Genomic DNA, 18877 nt, shown 5'->3' on the forward strand with positions numbered 1-18877 from the left:
TCTTTTACAAACATTTTATTTTATTTAGGTATGTAGTTTTGGGCTAGAAAGTGAAACTGAGTGGTCAGGGAGGTGGCGCAGTGGATAAAGCATTGAATTCTCAAGAATGTGCTCCTGAGTTCAACCCCCAGCAGCACATGTACCAGAGTGATGTCTGATTCTTTCTCTCTCCTCCTATGTTTCTCATTAATAAATAAATAAATAAATAAATAAATAAATATATTCTTTAAAAAAACAAAAATAAATAAATTTTAAAAAGAAAGCAAAACTGAGAGGGAAGTTGGAGACAGATAGGTAGGTAGATAGAGAAAGTCACCACCCATTTTTTTCTTATCTTTATTCCTTCCAACATATTTAAATTTCTTCTCACTTAAAGCCAAAATAGCAATTGCTAAATTTTCACATTTTTGCTCACTTTCTTCTCTAATTTATCCATAATTATTGCCAGAGGACATTTATATGCTTTTTCCAATATTTCACAGATCCTTTTCATATTTATGAAATACTGTTTTCACTCATTTTTAGGTTTTTTTTTTTTTTGACATCCAATTGACATTTTTCATTGTGTAAGTTTAAGGTGTCTATCTTAATGATTTCATATACTCAACACACGAAGAGATGATTGCTAGATCTCTTTAAACAGTTTGAAGTGTCACCCCATTGCCTTCTGACTTCCTGTATTCTATGTTGGTTTTCCTTTTTATTTTGCATGTAATATTTCACTTTCTTTAATTTTTTCCCTTGACTATTGTATCTTTTTGTCATTTTTAAAACGTTGGATCTATATAGATAGGTAAGTGTCTTCCTACCTAATCCATGAGCCCATTCATCCACCTACCACCCATCTATTATATATATATATACCATCCATCTACCTAGCTGTATAGTATCTATCTATCATGATTATGTGTGCTTTTCTTAAATGGTGCTTTTATTCCTGTAACTTTGGAAACACTCTCAAATATTGCCTCTTTACGTAAGTGTTCTGTCATATTCTTTTCTCCTTTGTCAGTCTAATTTAAATCACATTAGAACAACTCTTATTTTCCCATGGATCTTGGTTGCACTGTTTACTTTCTCTTTTCTTTTCTCTTTCAATTTTTTTTTACATATGCTTTATTCCTAATATTCTTTGTTAAGCTATCAACTAATTCATTGATTATGTGGTCTGTTGATAAATTCATTGGAAACATTTTTTTTCAGTTCCATTGGAGGTTTAGTAGTACCAACAAAATTGTCTAAGATAAAATTTCTCTGTTAGTTTTTTTCCAGTGGCTCATGGCTTATGCTTGATGTTTTGCATTAGCTATGTTATAGGGTTGGGGCATTTGCTTTCCTGGTCACCAGCATTTTTATTTCTTGTCTTTTCTATATTTTTCAGATGCGAAAGGAATGGATGAGAAATAGGTAGAGGGAAGACAGACTCTACACAAATTGACTCCCTGGTGTTGGACAGAATTTGTGTACCTGAACCTCATGATGAGATATTATTCTACTCCTGCTTTTTCTTCCTGTGGCAGCCAAACTGCTGATGGAATGGTGCTAGGTCTAAGCCTCCTCATTTTTCTTCAGAAACTGCAGATATATTTTGGCTGATAGTGCAAAATGCTGGGGTCAGATGTTTGCACGACTGTTAGAGCATACTCCTTTTATCATGCATGAGAACCCAGGTTCGAGTTTTCCTTGAAAGGGGAAACTTTGTGAGTGGTGGAGCAGTGCTACTAATATCCCTCTTTCTCCCTGCCTTTCATTCCCATTCCCTGTTTTTAGAAAAAAAAAAAAAAACATATATATAATCTCTCCACCATCTCTGGTCACTTCCATCAGGAACATCATCACAGGCTCTCTTGTGGGCTTCTACAAGATCTTGCCCTCAAAGTGCAACATCACTGGTAAGAGACTGCCCCACTCTCTGAAGGGAGGCTGGATCAATGTATTATGCCACTTAAGGAAGACTGGCCCTGAAATGAGTGCAGCCTAAAATATAGCCATAGACTGCGAGGTCAGACAGACAGGGACTCAGAGGCTACACAGTCTCTTGTGCTAAATAGGAGTAGATATGGGTCCTAGGTCAGATTGATGGGATTTACAGTAAATGGTATTTATATACTTTCCTCACATTTGGGAGTAAATCACTAAAGTCATGGGCCCCTTGGAACATACCTAAAATAGATTTCCTCACTTCTTCCCACACAAAGATCCCTAGTCTCATATGATCTATTCTTACCTTTTGCTTTGCATCTTACCGCCTTTCAGCCACCAAGTTGCAAATGTTAATATGAAGCCATCATGACTTCCTTGGGCAGATGACCTCATCAATGTGTTCCAGAATCTCAGCTCTGTAGAGTCTTACCCCATTAGAGAAAGATAAAAACAGGCTAAGAGTATGGATCAACCTGCCAATTTCCATGCTCAGCAGAAAAGCAATTACAGAAGCCAGACCTTCCATCTTCTGTATCCTATAAAGAATTTTGGTCCATACTCCCAAAGGGATAAAGAATAGGGAAGCGGAAGTCTAGCGGTAGCGCAGTGGGTTAAGTGCACATGGTGCAAAGCTCAAGGACTGGAGTAAATATCCCAGCTCGAGCCCCTGGCCCCCCACCTGCAGGGGGGGTCACTTCACAGGCGGTGAAGCAGGTCTGCAGGTGTCTCTCTCTTTCCCCGTTTGTCTTCCTCTCGTCTCTCCTTTTCTTTCTGTCCTATCCAACAATGACGACATCAGTAACAACAACAATAATAACTACAACAATAAAAAAAAAAAGGGCAACAGAAGGGAAAGTAAATAAATATTAATAAATATATTTAAAAAATAGGGCAGCTTCCAATGGAGGCTATGAGACATGAACCACTGGTGGTGGGAACCAAATGGAATTGTATCCCTGCTATCTTACAATCTTGTTAATCATTATTAAATCACTCATTTAAAAAAAGAAAAAAGAAGCAAAGAAACATACAGTAGCTGTTGGGAGTGGTTGTGTGATACAGGCTCAGGGACCCATCAAAAGTCCTGTTGAAAAAAATTCTAGACTCTACTTCTAGCTTAATCAAAATGCATTGTTGAAACTACAAGGTAAGAGATCCTCTTACCCCTTTCCCAAAGGCAAAATGGCCTTTCTTCCACTTCTCCACCAGAATTCATGCATCAGGGAAAGGCTGATTAATTCAAAATGTTAGTAGCAAATTAAGGCATTTATGTTGTGGGAAAGAACAGATTCTGGAAGTAACACAGCTTTAGCCTGGTCACTAGAAGAAGCTGCCTGTCAATCACCCTCTGGGTGCCTATGCCATTGCAGAAGGGTTCTTTTTTTAAATTTTTTTTTTATTTGTAAAAAGGAAAAATTGACAAAACCATAGGATAAGAGGGCTACAACTTCACACATTGTAGGAGGGTTCTTTCCTGCCAGTTGTCCTACCTACAACTTTCTTGTATGCAATAAGCGAGGCCTTATAAATAGGGAATGTGAGAGACTAGGAATGTCTTTTTTATCCGGTCCTATTAGTTGGCATAAAATAAAACCTCGGCTCACAGTTGGTATTTAAGTCTTTGTTAAGAGATGATGGAGATATCACTGTGGTTTGTGAACCAGACATATATCTGAGGCTTAAGAAACTCCAGGTTCAGTTCTTGACACCACCACAAGCTGAGGACTGCTCTGAACTCTCTCACTCTCTCCATCTCTCTAGTAAAATTTAAAAGACTTTTTCAAACTTCATCTGATTTTATTTTTATTTTATTCATGTTTGTTTTTGACTTTCTGCCACAGGTGAATATGTTGGTGTATTCTAAAACATTTGGGAGGAGGCTTGTTCCTGTTTATATTTCTGTTCATTGATAACTTTGTAACTCAGCACTTCATGAGTTCAAATAATGACTGTGTTGAACCTATGACTTTTTTCAAGGTTTGGGGGCAGTTTTCTATTCTTTACCTGCCAACATCTTCAGGAAGAAAATTTTCAGTTAATGTTAACACAGTACAATCTACATTACAAGCCACTGAAACAAGCGACAGTTCACTGTTCCCCCTCACGTCTCTCCAGTCTCTCCACTTGAGTTTTAAAGACTGTCAGGGGTGCCAAAAGCTCAGGAACAAGTGGTAAATCAGAGGAATAATTCTTTGTGCCTTTGCACAGACTGTGCAAAAGCACAGGCAAAAGCAAAAACAAAACAACAAAAATGCTTTCTAATTACTAAATTCTATTTCACTTCAAATTGTCTTCTTTTTTCAAGTAATATGACAAATACTCTGAGTCTCAACTAAGTGATGAATCACACAAGTGCAAAAAGAGAAAATATCGATATGAATTCAAACTCATTTAAATGAAGCATAGGAATTTGGGAGGAAGTGAAGTTTCATCAGGTCAGGCAACCTGCTCTTCTTCTCTCATCACCTTGACATGAGCTAGACAAAGAGGATGTTTGGTAAAATCTGTTTCCAACCACAAACTGTAATAGCTTTGAAGAAGATATCTGATACATAGCTCCACAAATGCGGTGATAAATATATGTGACATTTAGCCCTGTTAATAACATAAATAACACTCAAAATAACAGTCAAACTTCCTTCTGGGAAATGTATGTATCAGGTTTTGCATAGATTTTTTTTTTAACCTTTTATAACTAGATGTGAGACATTCGCCTATCTCAGGCCATAAGTTAGAAGTGAGAATCTTGCAGCTCCTAAACCTACTTCAATTACTTGTCTGGCGATGGATCTCCCTGCTAAATCTTGCTGTCTCTTCCACAGTTTTTTTAATTCTTACAATGAGAGGTGAGGGTAAACATTAAGCTCAGCCTAAAACAAGAAATAGTGAATTTCAGGGTCCTGGGTGGTAATTCTGTGTCAGAGCACAAGGGTGGAATACTTAAGTGTGTCTGCAGGCTTAATCCCTGGAACCATCATATACTGGAACTGAGAAGTGCTCTGATCCCTATTTCTCTCATTCATGAAAATAAACCAATCTTTAAAAAGGAAAGAAACACAACTTAAAAGTGCTTCAGGAAACCTAAGGAAAAAGAGGAAGAGAGAAGAACATTGTCTGTACTCACTGCTTACATTTGAACTTCAACTCACTTTTTGCACAGGCAGTAACAACTTCTCCGGTGGGAGTACTTTTTATGAAGAGAAAATGGCAATAGATTTCCTGCTAAATTTCATTCTGAGAAGGAAAGACATAAAGTACTGTTCAACATCTTGAATTAGCCTCAGAAAGTAGTCAATCCAAAATTTTTTAACCAAACCTACAAATGTACTCATGACTTATTTTAAAGAAAGAGACCATATAACACCCAATTAGAAATCTGGTCACAATAACTACATTTAACTACATTAACATGATTTTATTGGCCAAAAAATTCTTTTTTAAAGATTTTCTTATTGCATATGAGAGAGAAAGAGGTTCATATGAGTCACACATAGAAAGAAGCCAAAACATCACTTTAATACATTTGGTACTACGAATCGAATTAAGGACCTCAGAGATACTAGTCTGTTGCTCTATCGACTGAGAAATAAAATTTCAAATTATATTCCTATATGATTTATACCTACAAAGAAATATAAAATACTGAGACAAGGGATGGGTGGTGGCACACCTAGTTAAGTACACATTACAATGCACTATGACCCAGGTTCAAGCCTCTGGTCCCCACCTGCAGGGGGAAAGCTTTTCAAATGGTAAAGCAGTGCTGCAGGGGTCTTTGTCTCACTTCTTCTCTGTCTCCCCTTCCCTCTCCATTTCTGTCTACCCAATAACAAATAAAGTTAATAGAAAACATTTAAAAAATAAAGTTGAGGAAGAAAAACACCCAAATAAAGATTTGTGTTCCTTACACTAAATTTACATAAAGCAAAATGTGGCTCAATCTATTTTGAGAGAATTCACAGCATGAAATGTTAAAACAAAAAAGAAGCCTCTGTTAACCTTCAATTAACTACAGCTGCCTGGTGCTTTCATATTAATCGAGGTTTTACTCCTCCCTGCATTATTTTTATGACATTCAATTTTATTTGGATTCTTCAGTATATTTCTCGGAGGTGAAATATCTCTATTTTATGGATGAAAATCACATCAAAATGGGGAAGACTTCCTATGTGACCTTCATAAAGTTGTTTCCCTGAGGTTCTTTCTTATTTTTAAGACGACAGTAATGAGGCTTGCTCTGCTGTGTTGTGAAAAATTGGAGTGAATCTGTGCAGTGACACAAGGTAGTATGAGGATGACTAAAGAAGGTCTTGAAACCAAACATGGTTTCTTCTGAGTAGAAGACCTATAATTTGGGCATCTCTGAGCTGCTGTGCCCTTTATTTTATGTCCAATCAAATAATAATGCCTAGTTAGGGCAACACAATGTTAGATGAATTCATATATGTAGAGAACATGGTACATAAGATAAAGAGGGTTAATTATGTAGAATGAATGTTTTTATCCTTTTAAAATTCTTATGTCAAATTACAAAGCCCAAGTGACAGTATTCTAGGATAGGGATTTGGAAAATAGTTAGATTATGATGGCTCATGAATGAATTAGTTCACTTTTATTTACTTATTTTGCTGCAAGCTCAGTGCCTGCACTTTGAGTCCACTTTTGTCCTGTGGCCATTTATTATTATTATTTTTATATTTTGTGACAGAGCTGAGAAAGAGGTATACAGGGAGGAACAGAGGGTGAGACTTGGCAGCATTGCTCCACCACTTATAATGCTTCTTCCCTGCAGGTGATGACCATGGGCTTGAGCCCAGTATCTCATGCTTCTTGTAAAATGTGTGCTGTACAGGGCAAACCATTATGCAAGCCCTAGTTCCCTTATTAATGAGATTGAGAAGCATCTCTCATCCCTTCCACCATGTGAAAATATAGAGAAGAAAGGTGACCTAGAAAAGAGGTTTATCAAACGGCTTATCTGTCTTTTCTTTTGCCTTTCCTGTCGCAGATACGTGAGATATAATTTTTTGTATATATAAGAAACTCTATAATTTATATTTTCTCATAGCATCCCATTGAGGGAAGATTCCCAATATAAGTTCAAAGATGTAGAAAGGCCCAGTGAAATAGTTGTTTGGATCATTTGCTGCTTTCACCCCTGAGATCCAAGCCTAGCCCTCACTGCACTGAAGGCAGCTTAGGTGCTGTGGTCTCTTGTACTCCCTCTCTGCCTTCCTGCCTTCTCTGTATCCATTAAACATAATGATAAGATAAAAAAAAATAAAAGGTAAGAAAAATAGCAGCAGATTTTGCAAGTTTTAATATTATTTTTGCCACTTCTGAAAATTTTTGTATTCATAATCATGGACTCAAAAACCTGTTTTCCATATGGAAATGTACTATTTTTTTCTTCCTTCTTTTCTTTTTGCCTTTCTTTTGTTTTCTTTTGGTTGGTTGTTTTGGTAGATAGAGATGAAGCTTTGCACATAGTCACATATTCACAATTTCACTGCTCCTGAGTCAACTTTTTCATTTATCTAGAAAGAGAGAACAAGATACATTACAGCACTACTACTTTTTAAAAAAATATATTTATTTTTATATTACAGAATTACATGTCAACAGGGGTTTGAATCCACACCATTCCCACCACCAGAGTTCTGAATATTCAGCCTCGCCACTGCAATCCACCACAGTTCCCCTAAAGTTGTAGACATGGGCCAAGCACCTTCTCTACAACTATCTGTCCACATTTATATATTGTTGCTCCTTTCTTTTCTTATTCAATCCTCTCTTCCCCTCCAAAACATTCATGACAACATAACTACCTTCATATGTCCCTCTCCTTTTCCTTCTGTCTTTCTGGGCAGCACTGTTACTTCTTTAGGTTCCATGGAAGTGTGAGTGGTGTCAAGATTTGAATACAGGTTGTGTGCGAGGCAGAGCACATACCCTTCCAAGTGAGAGATCTTTCAGCCCATGAAGACTGAGTCTAAATTATGTATATATGAGACAGGGAGTTCACATGAAGGAGAGAGAGAGAAATGTCAGAGCACCAGTCTGCTCTATAAAGTACCAGGGTTCAAACTGAGAGCCTTCGACATTCAAATCCTTCACTCTATTAGCTGAGGTATTTTTCTTAGTCTGGAATTTTGCTTCCTACTTTCTGTTTTTCTGCAGTGAGATGAACAAAAAAAAGAGTACATGTTTGAGGAGATAGTTATGGTTATATTCTAAACCATAATGATTCCCAAACAACTTGGCCTCAAATTCACCTGGATAGTCCTTAACTCCAGAACCAGAATCCCTACCACAGACTTAATAGGCCAGAAGTGCATAAAAGAAATGGGTTTCCCAGATGATGTTTTAAAAACAACAATGGTCATTATAGTAAAGTATACAGAGCATAAAATTGTCATCTGAGTCATTTTCAAGTGAAAAGTTCAGAAGCATCAAACACATTTGCCTTTTTGCATGACAATTACCACAATCAGGTGATGGTTCTTGCAGAACTGAAATTGCACTAATTCATCAACAAGTCTCCTGTCAGACCCTAAAAACCAACATTTTTACTTTCTGTCACTATGCATTTCCTGCTCTACATATAAATTTGAGCCTTGCAGCAGTATTTATCCTTCTATGACTGGCTTATTTTATTTAGCATAATGAAGTCAAGAGTTGTTTGTGTTGGAAAATGTGCCAGAGTTTTCTTCCTGTTAAAGACTGAATACTACTTCATTCATTGAAGAAGCAACATTTTGCTCATCTGTCAATAAACAAATAACCTTTTTAAAATATGAAACATTTCAAAATTGGTGTGACATCCTATATGGATGCCAAGGACATTTTTCTAATTATTCCATTTTTAGTATATTGTTGTCAAACTGAGCAGTTTGGTGATTTTTTTAAAAATATATTTTAATTAATTAATATGTCAATTAATTCCCTTTTGTTGCCCTTGCTGTTTAATTGTTGTAGTTATTGATGTAGTTATTATTGTTGTCATTGTTGTTGGATAGGACAGAGAGAAATTGAGAGAGAAGGGGAAAACAGAGAGGGAGAGAGAAAGATAAACAACTGCAGACCTGCTTAGATGTTTGTGAAGAGACTCCCCTGCAGGTGGGGAGCCAGGGGCTCAAACCAGGATCCTTGCTCTGGTCTTTGTGCTTTGCACCATCTGTAGTTAACCCACTGCGCTACTGCCTGACTCCCCAATTTGGTGATTTTGATGAACCCTGAAAGGTAGTTTTACGAGCTCCCTGACACACTAAGCTGCTGTAGACTCCAGAAGTAGATGAAGAATTGTGAGCAGCAGAAGTGATGAAGTGTGAATGCCACTGACAATTCAGGATTCTGTTCCAGCTCGGGAAATACCACCAAAATAAAAAATAATTTCTCTCCCTTTGGCGTTTTTCTCGACCATATGCAATTTCTAAATTATTGTGGTGATTTCTATCACTTTATTGAAAATATCCAGGATGTATTTATCTAAGACAGAGCTGGTTTGACTTGGTATGTTTTCTGAAAGGCTAGCACACAATATGCATTTGGAAAAAAAATAAAGCAATTATATAATTGTGTAGCTGGTTGTGAGTTGGGTCTTGTCCTGCCAGAATTTATGAAAGATGTAAGTTCAGCAGATGTAAATGTTTACCTTCGATCATATGGACCATAATTTTTTCTATGCCTTCTAAAGATGTGTTGATTCTTTGAAAGATGTTCATTGTCAGGAGAGCTATTTTCATACAGCTTTAGACTCTAGGTAGAGGATTCCACCTCAAGTCTTTTGTGAATGTCTGATGCTAGTGGTACCACTGATACAGGCAAATATAGTCTCCTCAGTAACCTAGATACCTGCTTTGCTTCAGTGCAGGGGAAAGACAAGAGATTGGGTGAATAGGCAGAAAGAAATAATTAAAAAAGAGAAAGAAAAAGAAGGAAGGAAGGAAGGAAGGAAAGAAGGAAGGAAGAGAAAGGGAATGGTGTTACTGTATACAAATAGTATTGTTTAAGCCTGACATTAAACATTTCAAACAAGGAATGGAGACATTATTAGGCTCTAAATGCATGAGGTAAACTGTCTTCAGGAGTTCAGTGCTTACTGGGTGATAAGGCTGGAATACTCAGTGCATCTTTATTGATGCCTCAGCAATGTGACAAGGACCAAGCTGTACTCATTGTACATAAGAGAAATCAGATCCTGCCATTGAGTCTTTCTTACTCACAGGCGTCCGGTGTGGCTGAGTCAGGAATCAATGCCTGTAGAATGGTTTTCAGTCCTGATATGACCATTAAACAGCTGCATGAGAGACAGACTTCTTTCCTTAAGTTTCAGCTGACCTTAATATTCCCCCAGTTTTAGTATGGCCTGTCTGTGGTCTAGTAATTAAGGACTTATAGATAATTACCACAGGTTTCTAAACTATACATATATAGTTTAGAAACTATAATAATATGTAACATATATAATTATATATAGTTAACTATATATAATTACTATATATAATAACTATATATATAGGATTCCCCCCCATTTTGCTAGTATACTCTCTGTAGAACTTCAGGAGATGTTTAGGTATAAGGCTCTGGTAAAATATCCATCTTGGTGCAGGACCCAGATTGATCTTTGAAAATCCTTGCTCTGGGTATAGGCACAACTTTCAGACCAAAGACTGACCAAGAATGTGTAACCCTGTGATTCATTCCCTTATGGTTCTACAGTCAATTCACCTACAAGGCTGGTAATTGTTGCTTTACAAAAAAAAACAAAAAAACCTTCAAATGGACAGGCTTACTAAAAAAGAAAACACAATGTAGAGGCTGATCAAATAAAACACATTTTATTAACATCATGTAGTCTACAAGCTGAAGAAAACCCAGGTTTTATTAACCAGAATTTTATACAAATTAGAGGACTTTTTTGAAGAGAAAGAAAATATATTTATGCACCCAGAATGAGATTTTAAAAGAAACATTTACAATGAATAGCAAAATAAGCACAGCAAATTACACAGCTTTAGAAAGTTGTGACTTACTACAGCATCATTATCAAGTAACTGCTGAACACAAAGATGTGTTTAATAATAACCTAAAACTCATTCTGAATTGGTTTATACATGTGCTTATTCAAATTTTAATAATGGAATTCCCACTTTAATAATGGGAATGGCTCATTGAACAACATCTTATGGGTAGATACTTATATTTGTTATTTATAAAAACAAGTATTTATATATAATAACATATTTATAATACCTGTTTATAATATTTTTCAGAGACAATGACTGATCTTATGTATAATTTTCATATCCCCAATGGTATATCTTTAGCAGGAATTCATAGAGGAAGACTCAGTGGGTCAAAATGTAAACCTACATGTAGTTAATTCTGATATTACTGTATTTCACCAAATAAGAGAAATGTCACTTTTTTTTACCACCAACAATATATAAAATGCCATTTCTACATGGCCTTGAAATAGAATGTTCAGTTTTAATTGTTACCAGTCTCACAGGAAAATAGTCTTAGCATGTAAGTGTAATATCAGTTCACTTTTCTTCTTTCGACTGTTCGACTGTTTTAGCTAATATTTTTCCAACAGTGTCACAAGACACTATTCCAATATTTTGCCTTAGGATTCCTATGCTTTTATTTAAAATTTTTCACTGTTTTCTATTTATTCAAGTGGCTTCAGTTTCAGTAATTGCATGTTTACTCATGTTGGCACAGAATATGCTTTATGTTTTGGTGTGTGTGTATGTGTGCTTGTGTGTGTGTTCAGGGGCACACATGAGTGTGCATATGCACATATGTTATTAATGACCTAAACGTCCAGTCGCAAATGTTCCCCTGCTCAAAACTGATATCAGAAGTAGAAGTAAAGTACTTTGAACTCAGGCTTACAGGACCAGTTTTCATAGTCTTTACATAGACCAGTTTTTAAATAAGTAGTGAAACCTAAGTTACTTTTCCATCTGATTTCCTGTGTCATTATTGTGATCTCTCTTTTAAAAAAATTTTATCTTTATTTATTTTATAAAGATAGTCAGAAATTGAGAGGGTAGGGGAGACAGAGAGACAGAGAGACCCCTGCAGCACTTTTTCACCACTTGCAAAGCTTTCCCCCCGCAGGTGGGGAACCTGGATTCTTGTGCACCGTAAAAGGCACACTCAACCATATGTGCCACTGCACCAGCCCCGACTGTAATCTTCCTCAGTGGAGAGACTGGAGTTGTAGAGATTTCTTCTGCTCTGCCACTTCACTCTGAATAATCGTTTATTCCCCACTGCTTTGATCAATAATGAAAATAATTTATTCAGCAAATTACTTGAATCATTCAACTTTTCCATTAAATGAAAATGTCTTGTTTTGCTTATGGGCATTATCATGATTCATAATTTAAACAAGAAGGTTTTCTAATTTTTCTGTCAAGTATGTTACATCACTCATAGTTTGTCTTTTTTTTTTAATTTGGATAGGCAATATAGCTCCCCTGACTAGTGCTCATATTTTGCCATCTGCATTACCCAGGTTCAAATCCTGTCCCCACTGCACTGAAGTAAGCTTTGGTGCCATGGTATAATGGTATATTTCCTCCCCTTTGTGTGTGTGTGTGTGTGTGTGTGTGTGTGTGTGTGTGTGTGTGTGTGTGTAGTGTCTGCTTGTAGAAGTGAAGCTCTAGTGTCAAAAAAAAATTATGTACATCAACTTATTTTATGAGAGTGGGTAGGAGAGAAAGACCAGAGAATCAAACCCAGGGCCACACACTAAAGTCAAGCTCTCTCTCTACCTGCTGAACCAACTCCTCAGCCAACAGGAGACTTATTTCATTGCTTTCAGTTTTAAAGAATTAAACTTTTTTTTTTTGTTCTTCATAGGACTTTTCTTTTCTCAGCTACCCTTTATTCTCTAGTTTTTATTATTATTTTTTTAAATTTTTAAAAAATATTTATTTACTTATTTTCCCTTTTGTTGCCCTTCTTGTTTTATTGTTGTTGTTATTGATGGCATAGTTGTTGGATAGGACAGAGAGAAATGGAAAGAGGAGGGGAAGACAGAGAAGGGAGAGAAAGGTAAATACCTGCAGACCTGCTTCACCACTTGTGAAGCAACTGCCCTGCAGGTAGGGAACCTGGGGCTCGAACTAGGACCCTTACTCTGGTCCTTGCGCTTTACTGTGAGCTTAACCCGCTGTGCTACTGCCCGACTGTCCTGTATTCTCTAGTTTTAACATGATTTCATACAGTATTTCACACTGATCAAATGATTTAAAATGATATAGAGTCAAACAATGTGTCCAGGCTATGAATATATTTTCTTGCAAATGTAAAGCATATTTAGTGCAGAACAACTTAAATAATGTTATAAGATGTATTTGCTTATTTTTTTATGAGAGCCAGAAGGAGGTAGTATCAGAGATTGAAGCTGGGACCTCTGGAACCTTAATCATGAAAATCCTAAGCTCTGGACTCAGGTTGAACAATTTCTCTGACGGGATTCTAGTTTTGTTTTCAAAATAACTCCTAAATAAAATATTTAAAATCTCCCTTAAAGTCAAAATGGAAATCACATTTATTATGTATTAGAATTTTAAGTCAAACATTTTTTATGGGAGATGTTGCTGTGTCTACTGGCAAGGCTACTTGTACATTTTACTCTTTAAATTAACTAGCTAATTAATTAATTTAATTATTATTTACTTATTTTACCAGAGTACTCTTCAGCTCAGGTTTATGGTAGTGTTGGGGATTAAACCTGGGATTTCAGTCAAACAATTTTAATATATGAATTTTTAAATTTAATAAATTACAAAATGTCATCTTTTCCAATAGAATTATAAAAAGAAAACTATTGAAATCTTATTTGTCAAAATCAAAATAGGAGCCCCATGACAAAAACTGTCTGATACAGAGAGACATCTCTCAAACTCTCTGTGTATCAGTTGCCCATATCAAGGTGGTTTGTCAGGAAGTTCAGACATGTGATCTGAAAAGCAAAGAGAGGCTGTAAAATGGTACACAGAAATTTGCATCATGCAGTGATCTGTTGCATTCACACTCTCTCAGAGAAAGGATGGGCTTGATATTCCTTTCACCTAAATGCTGTGCCATCTGCTCTTCCTGGCAATCAGAAATACTGTCTGAGTGTCTGTAGAACAGAAATCATGTGTGGAATTCAGGGCCTGTTGCTTCTTGTGTTGAGTACACTGGAAAGAAATACAGGGAGCTATGGCTTTGGGGCCAGAAGTCAGTTGCAGGAGTGATTCTTTAGTGGAGCATGGAGGTTGATGTCTGCTATAGGTAGCTATGACAGGGCTCCCTATACAGAGTCTCTTGCCTGAAGCTAAGCCCAGAAATAGAGAATAAAAGAAAGAGAACATGAAACAATTATTATGGCTCCACATAGTTGTCAGTTCCATGTACTTGTCACAGGAAGTCTGGAATACTCCCTATTCCATTTCAGAGGAAGCTGCTTATAATAGGACAGCAAGATTTTTCCCATCTGGTCATCTTCTCTCACTAGACTATATTCTTGTGACAAACATAAACACATTTGCTTTGACCATATGGAAGGAAGAAATCCTGTTTGATAAGCAATAATTTTTTTCAGATGTTAACACTGTAGTTTGGAAACAGATTATTTTATACCATGGTTTATTAGCTATTTCCATAAATTTGTTCAAATATATGTATATGCATTTACATATACAGGGGAATTTGTTTTTATTAGGGATAAAAGAGAGAGAGAGTATAAGGGGTCAGGTGGTAGTGCAGTGTGTTAAGCGCACATGGTTTGAAGTGCAAGGACAGGTATAAGGATCCTTATTCGAGGCCCTGGCTCCCCACTCGAGGTTAGAAAGGGTCGGTTCACAAGAGGTGAAGCAGGTCTGCAAGTGTCTATCTTTCTCTTCCCCTCTCTGTCTTCCCCTCTTCTTTCGATTTCTCTCTGTCTTACCCAACAACGACAGCAATAACAACAATAACAACAACAATGATAAACAACAAGGGCAATAAAAGGGAAAAAAATTGCCTCCAGAAGCAGTGAAGGCACTGGATTTGTAGTGGAGGTACCAAGCCCCACAGATAATCCTGGATGCAGAAAAAGAAAAAAACAGAAAAGAGAGATTATAATGATTTTTTCATATCTTTAAAATTTTTTTCTAACTTTTCAATTAAAATAAAAGATGAATCAACATTTTATTTTATTTTATTTTATTTGTCATTATTGAGGCTTAACTGTCCCAGACCAACTTTTTTCAGTAAGGGAGAAACAGAGAGAGTGACCAAGGTAGAGGAGGAAAGACACCTCAGCACCAAAGCTTTCCTCAGTACAGTGGTGACTGAGCTTGAACCTGGGTTGTATACAGGTGATCTCTTTTGCTGGCCCCTATTGTATTATTTTAATGGCACATCATTTAACAAAGTTCTAGATACTAGATATAGGCTAGGGTTTAGGGTACTGGGAGCAGGTGTACATGTATCCATAAGCAAAGGGGAATTATATAACTCAAAGTAATAACACTCGGTAGTCTTTGGTGATGACTCTTCCATCTAATAAACTGGGAATCCCAGTTGAAGTGCCTGAAGAAGGCATTATAAATTCTCTGATCAATTAGACTTAGACCAAATTATCTTGGCAATATAGCATAACGGCCCAAAGAAGACAGATTTCCCCCCAAAACCAACTTGGAGAAAATCTAAGGTCACCAAATAAAGAGAGGGCTACAAAGCTGGATAAGGGCAGAGACAGGCTTACTTAATGGACCTCTTGGTCAATATTGTACCAACTCATCATCTAGGACCCTAGTCAGGGAACCCTTGGTTTCCCACACAAACATGATGGGCCTAGACCTTTAATGGACCCCTCTCTGCACCACCACTGGTCACTTGCATCAGGAATGCCACCATAAGTCCATTTGTGGGCCTTCCCAGGACTTTGATCTCATCATAAAGCAGGGACAGTCCCAGTCTCTGAAGGGAGGCTGGAGTATCCTGCCCTGGCACTCAAGGAAGACTAGTCCTGACATGAGTACAGTCTGCAGTGTTCCCAGCTGTGACCATGAGCTGTAAGCTCAGACCAATACGGAGTTAGAGGTTACACAGGTTCTAGCGTTAAATATAAACCAGTAAATATATATATATTGGCCCTGGGTCAGGTGAATGAAAGTAAATAGTTAATTCAATCCACAGAATTTTATTTTTATTTTTTTAATATTTTTTTATTTATTTATAAGATGGATATATTGACAATACTATAGGATAAGAGGGGTACAATTCCACACAATTCCCACCAACAGAACTCTATATCCCATCCAATCCATTGAAAGCTTTCATATTATTTTTATTTTTATTATTATTTATTTTATTTATAAAAAGGAAACACTGACAAAAACCATAGGATAAGAGGGATACAACTCCACACAATTCCCACCACCAGAACTCCATATCCCATCCCCTCCCTTGATAGTTTTCCTATTCTTTAACCCTCTGGGACTATGGACCCAAGGTCATTGTGGGATGTAGAAGGTTGAAGGTCTGGCTTCTGTAATTGCTTCCCCGCTGAACGTGAACATTGACAGGTCGATCCATACTCCCAGCCTGCCTCTCTCTTTCCCTAGTGGGGAAGGGTTCTGGAGAAGCAGAACTCCAGGGCACATTGGTAGGGTTGTCTGTTCAGGAAAGTCTGGTTGGCATCATGCTAGCATCTGGAATCTGGTGGCTGAAAAACGAGTTAACATATAAAGCCAAACAAATCGTTAACCAATCATGAACCTAAAGGCTGGTATAGTGCAGACGAACAGTTAGGGGGTCTCCGTTTTATAGATAGCTAGTAGGCTTATTTTATATTCCAAAGAGCCTGTAGCTATAATAATTTTTTTCCCTGAGCCTGAAATCTAATATGCAGGTGAATCCAAGTTATTGTCTGGGGAGATGATGTCATGGCTGCATAAAGGACCAGAAAACTGGATCAGGGAAGAGAGTAGCACTCAAATATTCTTAATCCTTCTGGGAGTATGGACACAGGATCATTATGGGATGCAGACGGTAGAAGGTCTGGCTTCTGTAATTGCTTCCCCACTGAACATGGGCACTGACAGGTCAATCTATACTCTCAGCCTGTCTCTCTCTTTCCCTAGTAAGGCAGTGCTCTGGGGAGTAAGGGTTCCAGGACTTACTAGTGCAGTCGTCTGCCCAGGGAAGTTGGCTGGCATCATGGTAGCATCTGGAACCTGGTGGATGAAAAGAGTTAAAATATAAAGCAGAACAAATTGTTGACTAATCATGAACCTAAAGACAAGAGTATTGCAGATGAATATTTGGGGTCTCAATTTTGGAAAAAGATAGTAGGTCTATTTTAGGTATATTCAAGGGACCCATGGCTTTATTAGTTTTTGCCTGAGTCTGACAACTGACATGCAAGGAGACCTCAGAAGCTTTTTAAGGATGGAAGATACTCATTGCCCTAATCCAACTTTCTAGCCCTTTTCTATACCCTGACACCATTTTATCAAACAATATTTCTATCCAACTTCAGGCTAGCTATCAGACTCAAGAAAAGTTACCACAGTTGTGGTCCCCTAGAAACATGACTGAAGTGAACTTCTTAGCTTTTGCCACCCTAAAATCCCTACTCCTATCTGCTATGTTGCTATTATTTAGTTCCTACCCATTAACCATTTTGTCTTTTTAGATTCTGCCACTTTCCAGACACCAAGTTGCAGATGCTGCTATGATCCCACCCTGACTTCTCTGGGCAGATGACCTTACCAGTGTGTCCTGGAACCTCACCTCTCCAGTGTTGTAGCCCACTAGGGAAAGATAGAAACAGGGTGGGGGTATAAACTGACCTGCCAATGCCCATGTCCAGCAGAGAAACAATTACAGAAGCCATAACTCCTACCTTCTGCACCCCAAATCAATATTGATCCATATTCCCAGTGGGGGAGAAGTGATAGGAGGAAGAGGATAAGAGGGCTCTGAATTCTAGCTTCATCAGCACCTGGAGAGAGAGAGAGGAGGAAAAGGAGAGAGATATTTGAATATAGTAATAGGTTTATTTGTGAGTTAGAGAGGAAGAAAGGACTGGACCTGGAAGAAAAAGGGAGCAGCTATGTACAAATGTAGACAAATAGTTGTAGAGAGGACAGATAGATGCAGAGTTAACCTATCTCTGAAACCTTGGGAGAACCCCAGAGGACTTAAGTGGAAGGATCAGAGATTGAGAACTCTGGTGATGAAATGATGTAGAAGTATACACCTGTTGACATCTAATTTTGTAAATCAATATTAAATAAGTAAAAAAAAGAGTTATAAAGAGAAAATAAATTAAACAGATGAAATTCAGGTATCAACAAACTTAAAGAAAAATTCAAAGTAGTTTGCTGTTCTCCCTGGTGCTTTTCACACAATTCAAAACCAGGCTTGAGTTTGTCTTGCTCTCGTTTTCAGAATGTCTAGTTCCCAATGAATATGTTTCCACTTTCTCCAATTACAAATGAGACCGAGGTTAGGAGAACTGATTGATCTTAATTGGTAATCAGATCTTTAAGAGACCTGCCATTTCCACATTCTTAAATGCTGCTGTCTTGCCGGATGACTCAGTCACCAATAATACAAAGAACTATTTAAAAATACTAGTAATATTCTTCATTCAACATGTAAAAAGTTATACAGGATCCAGATATGTAGGGAATGTGAATATTTATATTGCTAGACACACAGAGTTTATGGAGTTTAGAGAGAACTGACAGCAGAAGTGAATATTTTCCTCCTTGTACTGGGAGAGGAGTTGAGGTGGAAGCTGCTCAGATCAATTTGTTCTGTTGCTCCTAGGATTGGCAAATTGATCCTAAACTGGACTGTATCTTCCTGGGATGACTTGTGGTCCCTCAAATCCATGGCAAGCCCAATTCTAAGACACTGCAGGGATTAATTAATTGGATTGTACTCTCAT

This window comes from Erinaceus europaeus, chromosome 14, assembly GCF_950295315.1.
Source record: "Erinaceus europaeus chromosome 14, mEriEur2.1, whole genome shotgun sequence".
Classification (NCBI taxonomy): Eukaryota; Metazoa; Chordata; class Mammalia; order Eulipotyphla; family Erinaceidae; genus Erinaceus; species Erinaceus europaeus.